Source organism: Lineus longissimus, chromosome 13, assembly GCF_910592395.1.
Source record: "Lineus longissimus chromosome 13, tnLinLong1.2, whole genome shotgun sequence".
NCBI lineage: Eukaryota > Metazoa > Nemertea > Pilidiophora > Heteronemertea > Lineidae > Lineus > Lineus longissimus.
This window is the reverse complement of record NC_088320.1, coordinates 10,126,777-10,142,508: the sequence shown is the minus strand read 5'-3', so window position 1 is coordinate 10,142,508 and position 15,732 is coordinate 10,126,777. Positions and strand designations below refer to the sequence as shown.

Sequence of the window (15,732 nt, the reverse complement as noted above, 5' to 3'; positions counted from 1 at the left end):
CACAAGAAAGGACAAGAGATTACAAAAGGGTCGATGTTGATAGGACAATAGCGATGACAATGGTTGCTGTTGTGGAAGTGTCAGACTTGGATGTGACAGACAGGGAGATAACATATGGGTTAATCTTTTTCTCATTTCACACCTTACTAACAAGCTTTCCATGCTTATAATGCATCATATATTTGTTGTTTTTCAAATTTCAGACAAAGTTAATATTGTTCGATTTGAAATTTTGACATTTTCAGCATGATACCACTGTCACAACCTTGGAACATCCTTTAAAAAGACAACTTTTTTCCAAAAAATTGAAATTTTTGAATATTTGTCATGAATTAAAATTGTTTCAAATTCCTATTTCAGATTGACTGTAGACCACTGGTGATTTGTCGAAGATTCGGTACCATTCGATTAAGAATTCTACGAGTTAATGAGCTTAACTTGAAGACAGTCTGTAAACAATTTGAAGACGAAATATAAGGTAGGTTGTCCGTATCGGACAAAATTTTAAAACGTTAATAGCTCGCTCAAATCAAGTTCATTTTTGATGAAACTTGGTTATGTTAGTCAAGACATCTCAAATGCTTGGGAAAAGGCATATTTCATTGATATCTCAAGATTATCCCTCTTCATTAGAGGGTTTTGGGTTACAGGTCAAAAATAGTAAATGAGCTCTGAAATCCACAAAAACCGTTTGAATTGGCTGAAATGTGTTGAGAATGTGTGGACATATCATTGAAATTGGAAAATGTGGAAAAAAAGAAAATTCTCAAATTTAACCCCCCCTGGCCTACAGGGCTTTTAAGTGAAAATGCCAAAAATTGAAATTTTCAAAAAATTTCAAATAATTTCAAATTTTTCTACTTTTTTGGGCTAGATATGTTTCATAACAATCATCAATTGTGAATAGTAATGAAAGTGTTGATTGTTTTGCATGTTATTTTCATTTTGGGAGGTGTCGGGCACAGAGCACGCTGGGTGGCAGGGTACCAAGCTTTCACTAATTTTTTTATTTCAGCAGGTGAATTAAAGAGAAAAGTATCTGAATTACGAGCAAGAATATTAGCAAAGACTAAAAGTAATGGTTTTTGTTTGAATTGGGAGGGGGCTAAACAAAAAAAGAGGGGGGTAACATACGGGTTTGTTAAAGTAAGTTTTTTAGATAAGCCGGTCACAATGACGGCACACCGGGCAATGTTTTTGTGTGACCATGATGAATTGAAATTCAAAACTGGCGCAGGTTATCATATAAGTCATCTTTGTCATAATCCTCTGTGCGTGAAAGTCGAGCACTTGACAATAGAAAGAGGAAGGGTCAATCAAAGTAGAAAAAGGTGCAATGCCAAGAAAGTCTGTGCAGGCCATGGCAACCGCCCTAAATGCATTTTTCCTGGTAAGCTATATGTTGAAGTTGAAAGAAAATATCATTATATTGAATTGACATTTGAAAGTTTTCTTACCGCGATGGCAACCTCTTGGATGTCTTGGTGGCTGGTTGGATCTTGAAGGATCGCCGAAAGTAGGAGTGGTCATAGTTTCTGCTGTTTGGGTCGAGACATTTCCACTCTGGTACAGGCGGTCTGTCTCATCGTGCAACAGCCTTCTTGACAGCCTTCCTTCGCAAGTCCGGCATTGTTATCATCACATGTTTCTTGTAGTCACCACCCCTGGTTTTGTTTTTCTTTTTGGTGAAGTAATCTGTTGCCCTGATGTTTTTCAAAACACCAGCTAACTTCTGGTGTCTAGCACTCCGTTGGTACCTGACTGTGTACTGCCTGTTCATTGCAATTCTGTCCAGTGCTTTCATTGGGCGGCAACAAGTATCGACTTCGATGTTGAACCACTTTAGTTTCCGTCGCCCGCTCTCGGCTATGTTATGGTTCATTCTGTGGGCTGCTGAATGGATACGAGGGGTTGAGTTCCTGCTCCTGGTCACAATCTTAGGATCGCTGGCCGACAGACCTCGATTCTTGGACTCGACCCCCTGGGTTGTCACGCCAAGACTCAGCTGTTGCAACGCTCCTTTACTAAGGCATACCTCCAAAACGAGATGTACCAAGTTCTTGTCAATCACTGTCATTTTAAACTTGGGAATCTCACCGTAAGATGACCATCGTGTTGATTTGTGCCACCAAGAACCAGTTGTGCCTGAGCACAGTGAGAATTCGTTCTGTCGACAACCAGTGCAGTCACCACCATAGCAGTTCACAACACAGGCAACAGTGTCATACAGGTATCCCATGATCCTGTCAAGATCACCGTTGCAGCGCTTGAATAGAGATTGCAAAATCTTGGATGACCTTACCCTAAGATCATTCAGAAACGTTGTTTTTAACAGTGTTCTCTCCTCAGCAGTACGTCCCGGGAACATACCTTTACTGAATTCAGCTCTATGTCCTGCACGCGTCTGGGCTTGATGCAAATGTATAGAGTCAAGTTGATGCTTCACCGTGAACAAGCCGCCGAAGAGCTTTTTTGTTGCATCAGTTAACCCTTTGAATGAACTGGAATCACCATCTGTAGTCAAATGTTCTACATGTAGGCCCTGTTTCTCAAAAGTCTCGGCAAATGCAACCCCAAGATCATATTCTCTGAATGCATCTGCTTCAGGAAAGTTAGCCGTGCACTTCGAGTGTCGTTCGTCAACGTTTGTGCCAGTGGCACCACATTTAACTTCAAAACCTTTCGCCCGCATTGCAGCCCCTATCCAGCAGAGTTTTGTTTTAACCTCAATGTCAATGATTTTGTGTTCATCTGTCACATTTTCAACACATAATCCAGTCATTGTGCTCGCACAACGGCCCATCTTGTTCCTCGAAGTGAGGTGTAAACTATTATAGCGTCCATCAGCTTGGACATTGATTCCTGTGTCGTCCTGATTTCTTAGGCGCAGTATCCTTTTCAAGTTCTCGCGTATGTCTGCCATATCGGCCACATTCATTTTAACTGTTTCATCACCAACCTTATTTGCCTGCTTTTGCATGATACTCCTACAGGGGGGCGGGATTCCCATCATGCTCAGTATGTAACTCATACTCTCGTTGCCAATCATTGTGTCCTGCAACGCAATCTGTAATGCAACATTTGGAAGAGCGGCTTTTCGTCCGCGCTTGCCAGTGTCTATGTCCTCAAAAAGTTTATACAATTTCAAATAAAAACCACAGTTTTTACACACCACAGTGACTGAACAACACACCCCCTGCTTACGTACCTCTCCATATTTGAATATCGGCTGACAGTTCACGTGATATTCGCTATGGGCCCTGTTAACGTCGTTGAGCACATCCATCAGTTTGGTTGTCTGAACAACGAAACTCTCGTGATCATGCTCCATGGTCTCATCTGGTATCTCCATCTCATCATCAGTGTCTTCTTTCATGTTCAGCCGTAGTAAGTTGACATTCTTGGCAGTACGGTTATTAATATCCGGTATGTGTCTTTTGCCGTCGTGTCCCATCGTTGTGACCTGTCCGTACTCCTGGGGCGTGAGTCGTCTCCATGTGGGTTGTAGGCCTACTTCTCGTTCGTCGTCGCTCACCACCTCGACACCTCCACTCCGCACGTGTCCGCTCTTGAACATTGTTCTCATTGCTGCATTCGATGCCCTAGCACGCCTCGGATAACCCCGTTTTCCTATCAATCTCCTCGCCTTTGTCCTCATCTTGTCTTGTCTTTTCGTATACTTGTCTTTCTTCGCTTAAAATCGTACTCCTAGGAGATGTCTATTTCGGGATGCTTCCTTCAACAGACTGAAAATACACAAGAAAGGACAAGAGATTACAAAAGGGTCGATGTTGATAGGACAATAGCGATGACAATGGTTGCTGTTGTGGAAGTGTCAGACTTGGATGTGACAGACAGGGAGATAACATATGGGTTAATCTTTTTCTCATTTCACACCTTACTAACAAGCTTTCCATGCTTATAATGCATCATATATTTGTTGTTTTTCAAATTTCAGACAAAGTTAATATTGTTCGATTTGAAATTTTGACATTTTCAGCATGATACCACTGTCACAACCTTGGAACATCCTTTAAAAAGACAACTTTTTTCCAAAAAATTGAAATTTTTGAATATTTGTCATGAATTAAAATTGTTTCAAATTCCTATTTCAGATTGACTGTAGACCACTGGTGATTTGTCGAAGATTCGGTACCATTCGATTAAGAATTCTACGAGTTAATGAGCTTAACTTGAAGACAGTCTGTAAACAATTTGAAGACGAAATATAAGGTAGGTTGTCCGTATCGGACAAAATTTTAAAACGTTAATAGCTCGCTCAAATCAAGTTCATTTTTGATGAAACTTGGTTATGTTAGTCAAGACATCTCAAATGCTTGGGAAAAGGCATATTTCATTGATATCTCAAGATTATCCCTCTTCATTAGAGGGTTTTGGGTTACAGGTCAAAAATAGTAAATGAGCTCTGAAATCCACAAAAACCGTTTGAATTGGCTGAAATGTGTTGAGAATGTGTGGACATATCATTGAAATTGGAAAATGTGGAAAAAAAGAAAATTCTCAAATTTAACCCCCCCTGGCCTACAGGGCTTTTAAGTGAAAATGCCAAAAATTGAAATTTTCAAAAAATTTCAAATAATTTCAAATTTTTCTACTTTTTTGGGCTAGATATGTTTCATAACAATCATCAATTGTGAATAGTAATGAAAGTGTTGATTGTTTTGCATGTTATTTTCATTTTGGGAGGTGTCGGGCACAGAGCACGTTGGGTGGCAGGGTACCAAGCTTTCACTAATTTTTTTATTTCAGCAGGTGAATTAAAGAGAAAAGTATCTGAATTACGAGCAAGAATATTAGCAAAGACTAAAAGTAATGGTTTTTGTTTGAATTGGGAGGGGGCTAAACAAAAAAAGAGGGGGGTAACATACGGGTTTGTTAAAGTAAGTTTTTTAGATAAGCCGGTCACAATGACGGCACACCGGGCAATGTTTTTGTGTGACCATGATGAATTGAAATTCAAAACTGGCGCAGGTTATCATATAAGTCATCTTTGTCATAATCCTCTGTGCGTGAAAGTCGAGCACTTGACAATAGAAAGAGGAAGGGTCAATCAAAGTAGAAAAAGGTGCAATGCCAAGAAAGTCTGTGCAGGCCATGGCAACCGCCCTAAATGCATTTTTCCTGGTAAGCTATATGTTGAAGTTGAAAGAAAATATCATTATATTGAATTGACATTTGAAAGTTTTCTTACCGCGATGGCAACCTCTTGGATGTCTTGGTGGCTGGTTGGATCTTGAAGGATCGCCGAAAGTAGGAGTGGTCATAGTTTCTGCTGTTTGGGTCGAGACATTTCCACTCTGGTACAGGCGGTCTGTCTCGTCGTGCAACAGCCTTCTTGACAGCCTTCCTTCGCAAGTCCGGCATTGTTATCATCACATGTTTCTTGTAGTCACCACCCCTGGTTTTGTTTTTCTTTTTGGTGAAGTAATCTGTTGCCCTGATGTTTTTCAAAACACCAGCTAACTTCTGGTGTCTAGCACTCCGTTGGTACCTGACTGTGTACTGCCTGTTCATTGCAATTCTGTCCAGTGCTTTCATTGGGCGGCAACAAGTATCGACTTCGATGTTGAACCACTTTAGTTTCCGTCGCCCGCTCTCGGCTATGTTATGGTTCATTCTGTGGGCTGCTGAATGGATACGAGGGGTTGAGTTCCTGCTCCTGGTCACAATCTTAGGATCGCTGGCCGACAGACCTCGATTCTTGGACTCGACCCCCTGGGTTGTCACGCCAAGACTCAGCTGTTGCAACGCTCCTTTACTAAGGCATACCTCCAAAACGAGATGTACCAAGTTCTTGTCAATCACTGTCATTTTAAACTTGGGAATCTCACCGTAAGATGACCATCGTGTTGATTTGTGCCACCAAGAACCAGTTGTGCCTGAGCACAGTGAGAATTCGTTCTGTCGACAACCAGTGCAGTCACCACCATAGCAGTTCACAACACAGGCAACAGTGTCATACAGGTATCCCATGATCCTGTCAAGATCACCGTTGCAGCGCTTGAATAGAGATTGCAAAATCTTGGATGACCTTACCCTAAGATCATTCAGAAACGTTGTTTTTAACAGTGTTCTCTCCTCAGCAGTACGTCCCGGGAACATACCTTTACTGAATTCAGCTCTATGTCCTGCACGCGTCTGGGCTTGATGCAAATGTATAGAGTCAAGTTGATGCTTCACCGTGAACAAGCCGCCGAAGAGCTTTTTTGTTGCATCAGTTAACCCTTTGAATGAACTGGAATCACCATCTGTAGTCAAATGTTCTACATGTAGGCCCTGTTTCTCAAAAGTCTCGGCAAATGCAACCCCAAGATCATATTCTCTGAATGCATCTGCTTCAGGAAAGTTAGCCGTGCACTTCGAGTGTCGTTCGTCAACGTTTGTGCCAGTGGCACCACATTTAACTTCAAAACCTTTCGCCCGCATTGCAGCCCCTATCCAGCAGAGTTTTGTTTTAACCTCAATGTCAATGATTTTGTGTTCATCTGTCACATTTTCAACACATAATCCAGTCATTGTGCTCGCACAACGGCCCATCTTGTTCCTCGAAGTGAGGTGTAAACTATTATAGCGTCCATCAGCTTGGACATTGATTCCTGTGTCGTCCTGATTTCTTAGGCGCAGTATCCTTTTCAAGTTCTCGCGTATGTCTGCCATATCGGCCACATTCATTTTAACTGTTTCATCACCAACCTTATTTGCCTGCTTTTGCATGATACTCCTACAGGGGGGCGGGATTCCCATCATGCTCAGTATGTAACTCATACTCTCGTTGCCAATCATTGTGTCCTGCATCGCAATCTGTAATGCAACATTTGGAAGAGCGGCTTTTCGTCCGCGCTTGCCAGTGTCTATGTCCTCAAAAAGTTTATACAATTTCGAATAAAAACCACAGTTTTTACACACCACAGTGACTGAACAACACACCCCCTGCTTACGTACCTCTCCATATTTGAATATCGGCTGACAGTTCACGTGATATTCGCTATGGGCCCTGTTAACGTCGTTGAGCACATCCATCAGTTTGGTTGTCTGAACAACGAAACTCTCGTGATCATGCTCCATGGTCTCATCTGGTATCTCCATCTCATCATCAGTGTCTTCTTTCATGTTCAGCCGTAGTAAGTTGACATTCTTGGCAGTACGGTTATTAATATCCGGTATGTGTCTTTTGCCGTCGTGTCCCATCGTTGTGACCTGTCCGTACTCCTGGGGCGTGAGTCGTCTCCATGTGGGTTATAGGCCTACTTCTCGTTCGTCGTCGCTCACCACCTCGACACCTCCACTCCGCACGTGTCCGCTCTTGAACATTGTTCTCATTGCTGCATTCGATGCCCTAGCACGCCTCGGAGAACCCCGTTTTCCTATCAATCTCCTCGCCTTTGTCCTCATCTTGTCTTGTCTTTTCGTATACTTGTCTTTCTTCGCTTAAAATCGTACTCCTAGGAGATGTCTATTTCGGGATGCTTCCTTCAACAGACTGAAAATACACAAGAAAGGACAAGAGATTACAAAAGGGTCGATGTTGATAGGACAATAGCGATGACAATGGTTGCTGTTGTGGAAGTGTCAGACTTGGATGTGACAGACAGGGAGATAACATATGGGTTAATCTTTTTCTCATTTCACACCTTACTAACAAGCTTTCCATGCTTATAATGCATCATATATTTGTTGTTTTTCAAATTTCAGACAAAGTTAATATTGTTCGATTTGAAATTTTGACATTTTCAGCATGATACCACTGTCACAACCTTGGAACATCCTTTAAAAAGACAACTTTTTTCCAAAAAATTGAAATTTTTGAATATTTGTCATGAATTAAAATTGTTTCAAATTCCTATTTCAGATTGACTGTAGACCACTGGTGATTTGTCGAAGATTCGGTACCATTCGATTAAGAATTCTACGAGTTAATGAGCTTAACTTGAAGACAGTCTGTAAACAATTTGAAGACGAAATATAAGGTAGGTTGTCCGTATCGGACAAAATTTTAAAACGTTAATAGCTCGCTCAAATCAAGTTCATTTTTGATGAAACTTGGTTATGTTAGTCAAGACATCTCAAATGCTTGGGAAAAGGCATATTTCATTGATATCTCAAGATTATCCCTCTTCATTAGAGGGTTTTGGGTTACAGGTCAAAAATAGTAAATGAGCTCTGAAATCCACAAAAACCGTTTGAATTGGCTGAAATGTGTTGAGAATGTGTGGACATATCATTGAAATTGGAAAATGTGGAAAAAAAGAAAATTCTCAAATTTAACCCCCCCTGGCCTACAGGGCTTTTAAGTGAAAATGCCAAAAATTGAAATTTTCAAAAAATTTCAAATAATTTCAAATTTTTCTACTTTTTGGCTCACCGTAGGGGAGTCTTTACAATACCGCAGTGTCCGTCGTCCGTCGTCGTCTGTCGTCGTCCGTCGTCGTCGTCGTATCCTGTTTCAAAAACAGTGGCACGTTTCTTAACCGCTAAGCCTATGAACTTGTAACTTTGTACACAGGACTCCCTTGGTCAGATGACCTGTGACACTAAATTTCGGTCCGATCTGATTCTTAATTTGGCCACCAGGGGGCTGAATGTAGATATCTAAAAAGTGTGATATCTCGCTTATTAATGACTTGTTTGGAATGAAATTTTTGTGGTAGGTACTCATAGCAAGGATACATCATATATCATACGGGTTTTTAATTTGACGTACTTTTCAAGGTCACAGAGGTCAAATGGCGTAAATTGGCTGTTTCAGTGTAACTATGGCACGTTTTTCAACCTCCACAGCTATGAACTTGAAACTTAGTACATATAACCCCCTATACCAGATAACCTCTGGTGCTGAATTTCGGTCTGATCTGATTCTCAACTTGGCCACCAGGGGGCCGAATGTGGATATCTAAAAAGTGTGATAATTCGCTTATTGATGACTTGTTTTCGATAAAACTTTTGTGGTAGGTACTCATAGCAAGGATACATCATATATCATATGGGTTTTTAATTTGACCTACTTGTCGAGGTCACAGAGGTCACAACGCAGACACAGATATGGCCGAAATTGCATGTTTTGTGTTTTTCGTGTTGTGGCAATCCAAAGGTCGTGAGTTCAAATCCCGGTCGGGGACGGCCAAAAATATTTTTTTATTTTATTATTTTTTATCTTTTCCCTTTTGTCTTTTCTGACTTGTATCTTACATTTTCTTGATTTTTGGCTCACCGTAGGGGAGTCTTATGTAATACCGCAGTGTCCGTCGTCCGTCGTCCGTCGTCGTATCCTATTTAAAAAACAGTGGCACGTTTCTTAACCGCTAGGGCTATGAACTTAAAACTTTGTACACAGCACCCCCTAGGTCAGGTGACCTCTGACACTGAATTTCGGTCCGATCTGATTCTCAACTTGGCCACCAGGGGGCCAAATGTCGATATCTAAAAAGTGTGATATCTCGCTTATTAGTGACTTGTTTTCGATGAAACTTGTGTTGTAGGTACTCATAGCAAATATACATCTTATATCATACGGGTTTTTAATTTGACCTACTTTTCAAGTTCACAGAGGTCATATGGCTTAAATTGGCCGTTAGAGTGTAAACTATGGCACGTTTCTTAACCACTAAAGATATGAACTTGAAACTTGGTACATATAACCCCCTATATCACATAGCCTCTGGTGCTGAATTTCAGTTTGATCTGATTCTCAACTTTGCCACCAGGGGGCCAAAAGTGGATATCTAAAAAGTGTGATATCTCGCTTATATTAAGTGACTTGTTTTCGATAAAATTTTTATGGTAGGTACTCTTAGGAAGAATACATCACATGTCTTACGGGTTTTCAATTTGACCTACTTTTCAAGGTCACAGAGGTCATATGGCGTAAATTGGCCGTTGGAGTGTAAACTATGGCACGTTTCTTAACCAGTAAAGCTATGAACTTGAAACTTGGTGCATATAACCCCCTACATCAGATAACCTTTGATGCCGAATTTTGGCCTGATCTGATTCTTTATTCGGCCACCAGGGGGCCATAATGGAAAAAGTAAGAAGTGCAATATCTTGCTTATTTGAGTGAATTGTTTTCGATAAAATTTTTATGGCAGGGACTTCTAGCAAGGATACACCACATGTCCTACGATTTTTGGATTTGACCTCCTTTTCTAGGTCACAGAGGTCAAATGGCGTAAATTGGCCATTAGAGTGTAACTATGGCACGTTTCTTAACTGCTGAAGCTATGAACTTGAAAGTTGGTACATGTAACCCCCTACATCAGATAATCTCTGACACCGAATTTTGGCCTCATCTGATTCTTGATTTGGCCACCAGGGGGTCAAAACTGAAAAAGTAGGACGTGCAATATCTTGCTTATTAATAACTTTTTTTCGATGAATTTTTTATTGCAGGGACTCTTAGCAATCACACGATATCGATCTTGTTGATGTCATAGACAATTATTGGTTGGATCATAAACTTATATATACTGCCCTGTCTTATTACTTGACATCAATACACATCTAAAAATCAATACACATCTAAAAAAAGTCTTCATGCCTGATTGTGTTCACCATATTCACCTCTAAACTAAGCATGATCCTGCCTACTAAAAGATGTATACGGTGAGCACAATGGCCCCTGGCCGTTTCATTTTTGGCTCACCGTAGGGGAGTCTTTACAATACCGCAGTGTCCGTCGTCCGTCGTCGTCTGTCGTCGTCCGTCGTCGTCGTCGTATCCTGTTTCAAAAACAGTGGCACGTTTCTTAACCGCTAAGCCTATGAACTTGTAACTTTGTACACAGGACTCCCTTGGTCAGATGACCTGTGACACTAAATTTCGGTCCGATCTGATTCTTAATTTGGCCACCAGGGGGCTGAATGTAGATATCTAAAAAGTGTGATATCTCGCTTATTAATGACTTGTTTGGAATGAAATTTTTGTGGTAGGTACTCATAGCAAGGATACATCATATATCATACGGGTTTTTAATTTGACGTACTTTTCAAGGTCACAGAGGTCAAATGGCGTAAATTGGCTGTTTCAGTGTAACTATGGCACGTTTTTCAACCTCCACAGCTATGAACTTGAAACTTAGTACATATAACCCCCTATACCAGATAACCTCTGGTGCTGAATTTCGGTCTGATCTGATTCTCAACTTGGCCACCAGGGGGCCGAATGTGGATATCTAAAAAGTGTGATAATTCGCTTATTGATGACTTGTTTTCGATAAAACTTTTGTGGTAGGTACTCATAGCAAGGATACATCATATATCATATGGGTTTTTAATTTGACCTACTTGTCGAGGTCACAGAGGTCACAACGCAGACACAGATATGGCCGAAATTGCATGTTTTGTGTTTTTCGTGTTGTGGCAATCCAAAGGTCGTGAGTTCAAATCCCGGTCGGGGACGGCCAAAAATATTTTTTTATTTTATTATTTTTTATCTTTTCCCTTTTGTCTTTTCTGACTTGTATCTTACATTTTCTTGATTTTTGGCTCACCGTAGGGGAGTCTTATGTAATACCGCAGTGTCCGTCGTCCGTCGTCCGTCGTCGTATCCTATTTAAAAAACAGTGGCACGTTTCTTAACCGCTAGGGCTATGAACTTAAAACTTTGTACACAGCACCCCCTAGGTCAGGTGACCTCTGACACTGAATTTCGGTCCGATCTGATTCTCAACTTGGCCACCAGGGGGCCAAATGTCGATATCTAAAAAGTGTGATATCTCGCTTATTAGTGACTTGTTTTCGATGAAACTTGTGTTGTAGGTACTCATAGCAAATATACATCTTATATCATACGGGTTTTTAATTTGACCTACTTTTCAAGTTCACAGAGGTCATATGGCTTAAATTGGCCGTTAGAGTGTAAACTATGGCACGTTTCTTAACCACTAAAGATATGAACTTGAAACTTGGTACATATAACCCCCTATATCACATAGCCTCTGGTGCTGAATTTCAGTTTGATCTGATTCTCAACTTTGCCACCAGGGGGCCAAAAGTGGATATCTAAAAAGTGTGATATCTCGCTTATATTAAGTGACTTGTTTTCGATAAAATTTTTATGGTAGGTACTCTTAGGAAGAATACATCACATGTCTTACGGGTTTTCAATTTGACCTACTTTTCAAGGTCACAGAGGTCATATGGCGTAAATTGGCCGTTGGAGTGTAAACTATGGCACGTTTCTTAACCAGTAAAGCTATGAACTTGAAACTTGGTGCATATAACCCCCTACATCAGATAACCTTTGATGCCGAATTTTGGCCTGATCTGATTCTTTATTCGGCCACCAGGGGGCCATAATGGAAAAAGTAAGAAGTGCAATATCTTGCTTATTTGAGTGAATTGTTTTCGATAAAATTTTTATGGCAGGGACTTCTAGCAAGGATACACCACATGTCCTACGATTTTTGGATTTGACCTCCTTTTCTAGGTCACAGAGGTCAAATGGCGTAAATTGGCCATTAGAGTGTAACTATGGCACGTTTCTTAACTGCTGAAGCTATGAACTTGAAAGTTGGTACATGTAACCCCCTACATCAGATAATCTCTGACACCGAATTTTGGCCTCATCTGATTCTTGATTTGGCCACCAGGGGGTCAAAACTGAAAAAGTAGGACGTGCAATATCTTGCTTATTAATGACTTTTTTTCGATGAATTTTTTATTGCAGGGACTCTTAGCAATCACACGATATTGATCTTGTTGATGTCATAGACAATTATTGGTTGGATCATAAACTTATATATACTGCCCTGTCTTATTACTTGACATCAATACACATCTAAAAATCAATACACATCTAAAAAAAGTCTTCATGCCTGATTGTGTTCACCATATTCACCTCTAAACTAAGCATGATCCTGCCTACTAAAAGATGTATACGGTGAGCACAATGGCCCCTGGCCGTTTCATTTGGGCTAGATATGTTTCATAACAATCATCAATTGTGAATAGTAATGAAAGTGTTGATTGTTTTGCATGTTATTTTCATTTTGGGAGGTGTCGGGCACAGAGCACGTTGGGTGGCAGGGTACCAAGCTTTCACTAATTTTTTTATTTCAGCAGGTGAATTAAAGAGAAAAGTATCTGAATTACGAGCAAGAATATTAGCAAAGAATAAAAGTAATGGTTTTTGTTTGAATTGGGAGGGGGCTAAACAAAAAAAGAGGGGGGTAACATACGGGTTTGTTAAAGTAAGTTTTTTAGATAAGCCGGTCACAATGACGGCACACCGGGCAATGTTTTTGTGTGACCATGATGAATTGAAATTCAAAACTGGCGCAGGTTATCATATAAGTCATCTTTGTCATAATCCTCTGTGCGTGAAAGTCGAGCACTTGACAATAGAAAGAGGAAGGGTCAATCAAAGTAGAAAAAGGTGCAATGCCAAGAAAGTCTGTGCAGGCCATGGCAACCGCCCTAAATGCATTTTTCCTGGTAAGCTATATGTTGAAGTTGAAAGAAAATATCATTATATTGAATTGACATTTGAAAGTTTTCTTACCGCGATGGCAACCTCTTGGATGTCTTGGTGGCTGGTTGGATCTTGAAGGATCGCCGAAAGTAGGAGTGGTCATAGTTTCTGCTGTTTGGGTCGAGACATTTCCACTCTGGTACAGGCGGTCTGTCTCGTCGTGCAACAGCCTTCTTGACAGCCTTCCTTCGCAAGTCCGGCATTGTTATCATCACATGTTTCTTGTAGTCACCACCCCTGGTTTTGTTTTTCTTTTTGGTGAAGTAATCTGTTGCCCTGATGTTTTTCAAAACACCAGCTAACTTCTGGTGTCTAGCACTCCGTTGGTACCTGACTGTGTACTGCCTGTTCATTGCAATTCTGTCCAGTGCTTTCATTGGGCGGCAACAAGTATCGACTTCGATGTTGAACCACTTTAGTTTCCGTCGCCCGCTCTCGGCTATGTTATGGTTCATTCTGTGGGCTGCTGAATGGATACGAGGGGTTGAGTTCCTGCTCCTGGTCACAATCTTAGGATCGCTGGCCGACAGACCTCGATTCTTGGACTCGACCCCCTGGGTTGTCACGCCAAGACTCAGCTGTTGCAACGCTCCTTTACTAAGGCATACCTCCAAAACGAGATGTACCAAGTTCTTGTCAATCACTGTCATTTTAAACTTGGGAATCTCACCGTAAGATGACCATCGTGTTGATTTGTGCCACCAAGAACCAGTTGTGCCTGAGCACAGTGAGAATTCGTTCTGTCGACAACCAGTGCAGTCACCACCATAGCAGTTCACAACACAGGCAACAGTGTCATACAGGTATCCCATGATCCTGTCAAGATCACCGTTGCAGCGCTTGAATAGAGATTGCAAAATCTTGGATGACCTTACCCTAAGATCATTCAGAAACGTTGTTTTTAACAGTGTTCTCTCCTCAGCAGTACGTCCCGGGAACATACCTTTACTGAATTCAGCTCTATGTCCTGCACGCGTCTGGGCTTGATGCAAATGTATAGAGTCAAGTTGATGCTTCACCGTGAACAAGCCGCCAAAGAGCTTTTTTGTTGCATCAGTTAACCCTTTGAATGAACTGGAATCACCATCTGTAGTCAAATGTTCTACATGTAGGCCCTGTTTCTCAAAAGTCTCGGCAAATGCAACCCCAAGATCATATTCTCTGAATGCATCTGCTTCAGGAAAGTTAGCCGTGCACTTCGAGTGTCGTTCGTCAACGTTTGTGCCAGTGGCACCACATTTAACTTCAAAACCTTTCGCCCGCATTGCAGCCCCTATCCAGCAGAGTTTTGTTTTAACCTCAATGTCAATGATTTTGTGTTCATCTGTCACATTTTCAACACATAATCCAGTCATTGTGCTCGCACAACGGCCCATCTTGTTCCTCGAAGTGAGGTGTAAACTATTATAGCGTCCATCAGCTTGGACATTGATTCCTGTGTCGTCCTGATTTCTTAGGCGCAGTATCCTTTTCAAGTTCTCGCGTATGTCTGCCATATCGGCCACATTCATTTTAACTGTTTCATCACCAACCTTATTTGCCTGCTTTTGCATGATACTCCTACAGGGGGGCGGGATTCCCATCATGCTCAGTATGTAACTCATACTCTCGTTGCCAATCATTGTGTCCTGCAACGCAATCTGTAATGCAACATTTGGAAGAGCGGCTTTTCGTCCGCGCTTGCCAGTGTCTATGTCCTCAAAAAGTTTATACAATTTCAAATAAAAACCACAGTTTTTACACACCACAGTGACTGAACAACACACCCCCTGCTTACGTACCTCTCCATATTTGAATATCGGCTGACAGTTCACGTGATATTCGCTATGGGCCCTGTTAACGTCGTTGAGCACATCCATCAGTTTGGTTGTCTGAACAACGAAACTCTCGTGATCATGCTCCATGGTCTCATCTGGTATCTCCATCTCATCATCAGTGTCTTCTTTCATGTTCAGCCGTAGTAAGTTGACATTCTTGGCAGTACGGTTATTAATATCCGGTATGTGTCTTTTGCCGTCGTGTCCCATCGTTGTGACCTGTCCGTACTCCTGGGGCGTGAGTCGTCTCCATGTGGGTTGTAGGCCTACTTCTCGTTCGTCGTCGCTCACCACCTCGACACCTCCACTCCGCACGTGTCCGCTCTTGAACATTGTTCTCATTGCTGCATTCGATGCCCTAGCACGCCTTGGAGAACCCCGTTTTCCTATCAATCTCCTCGCCTTTGTCCTCATCTTGTCTTGTCTT

At 41.5% G+C, this 15,732-nt stretch overlaps 1 long non-coding RNA gene across 1 annotated transcript in view; it reads left to right on the top strand.

Annotated features, from left to right (window-relative positions):
- The first annotated feature begins 138 nt into the window (after positions 1-138).
- Positions 139-15,732, top strand: part of LOC135497896 (uncharacterized) — a 37,630-nt gene continuing 22,036 nt past the window's right edge. The window contains exons 1-3 of the long non-coding RNA XR_010448967.1: positions 139-478; positions 4,116-4,233; positions 7,871-7,988. This is a non-coding gene — a long non-coding RNA (uncharacterized LOC135497896). The remainder of the gene's footprint in view (positions 479-4,115; positions 4,234-7,870; positions 7,989-15,732) is intronic.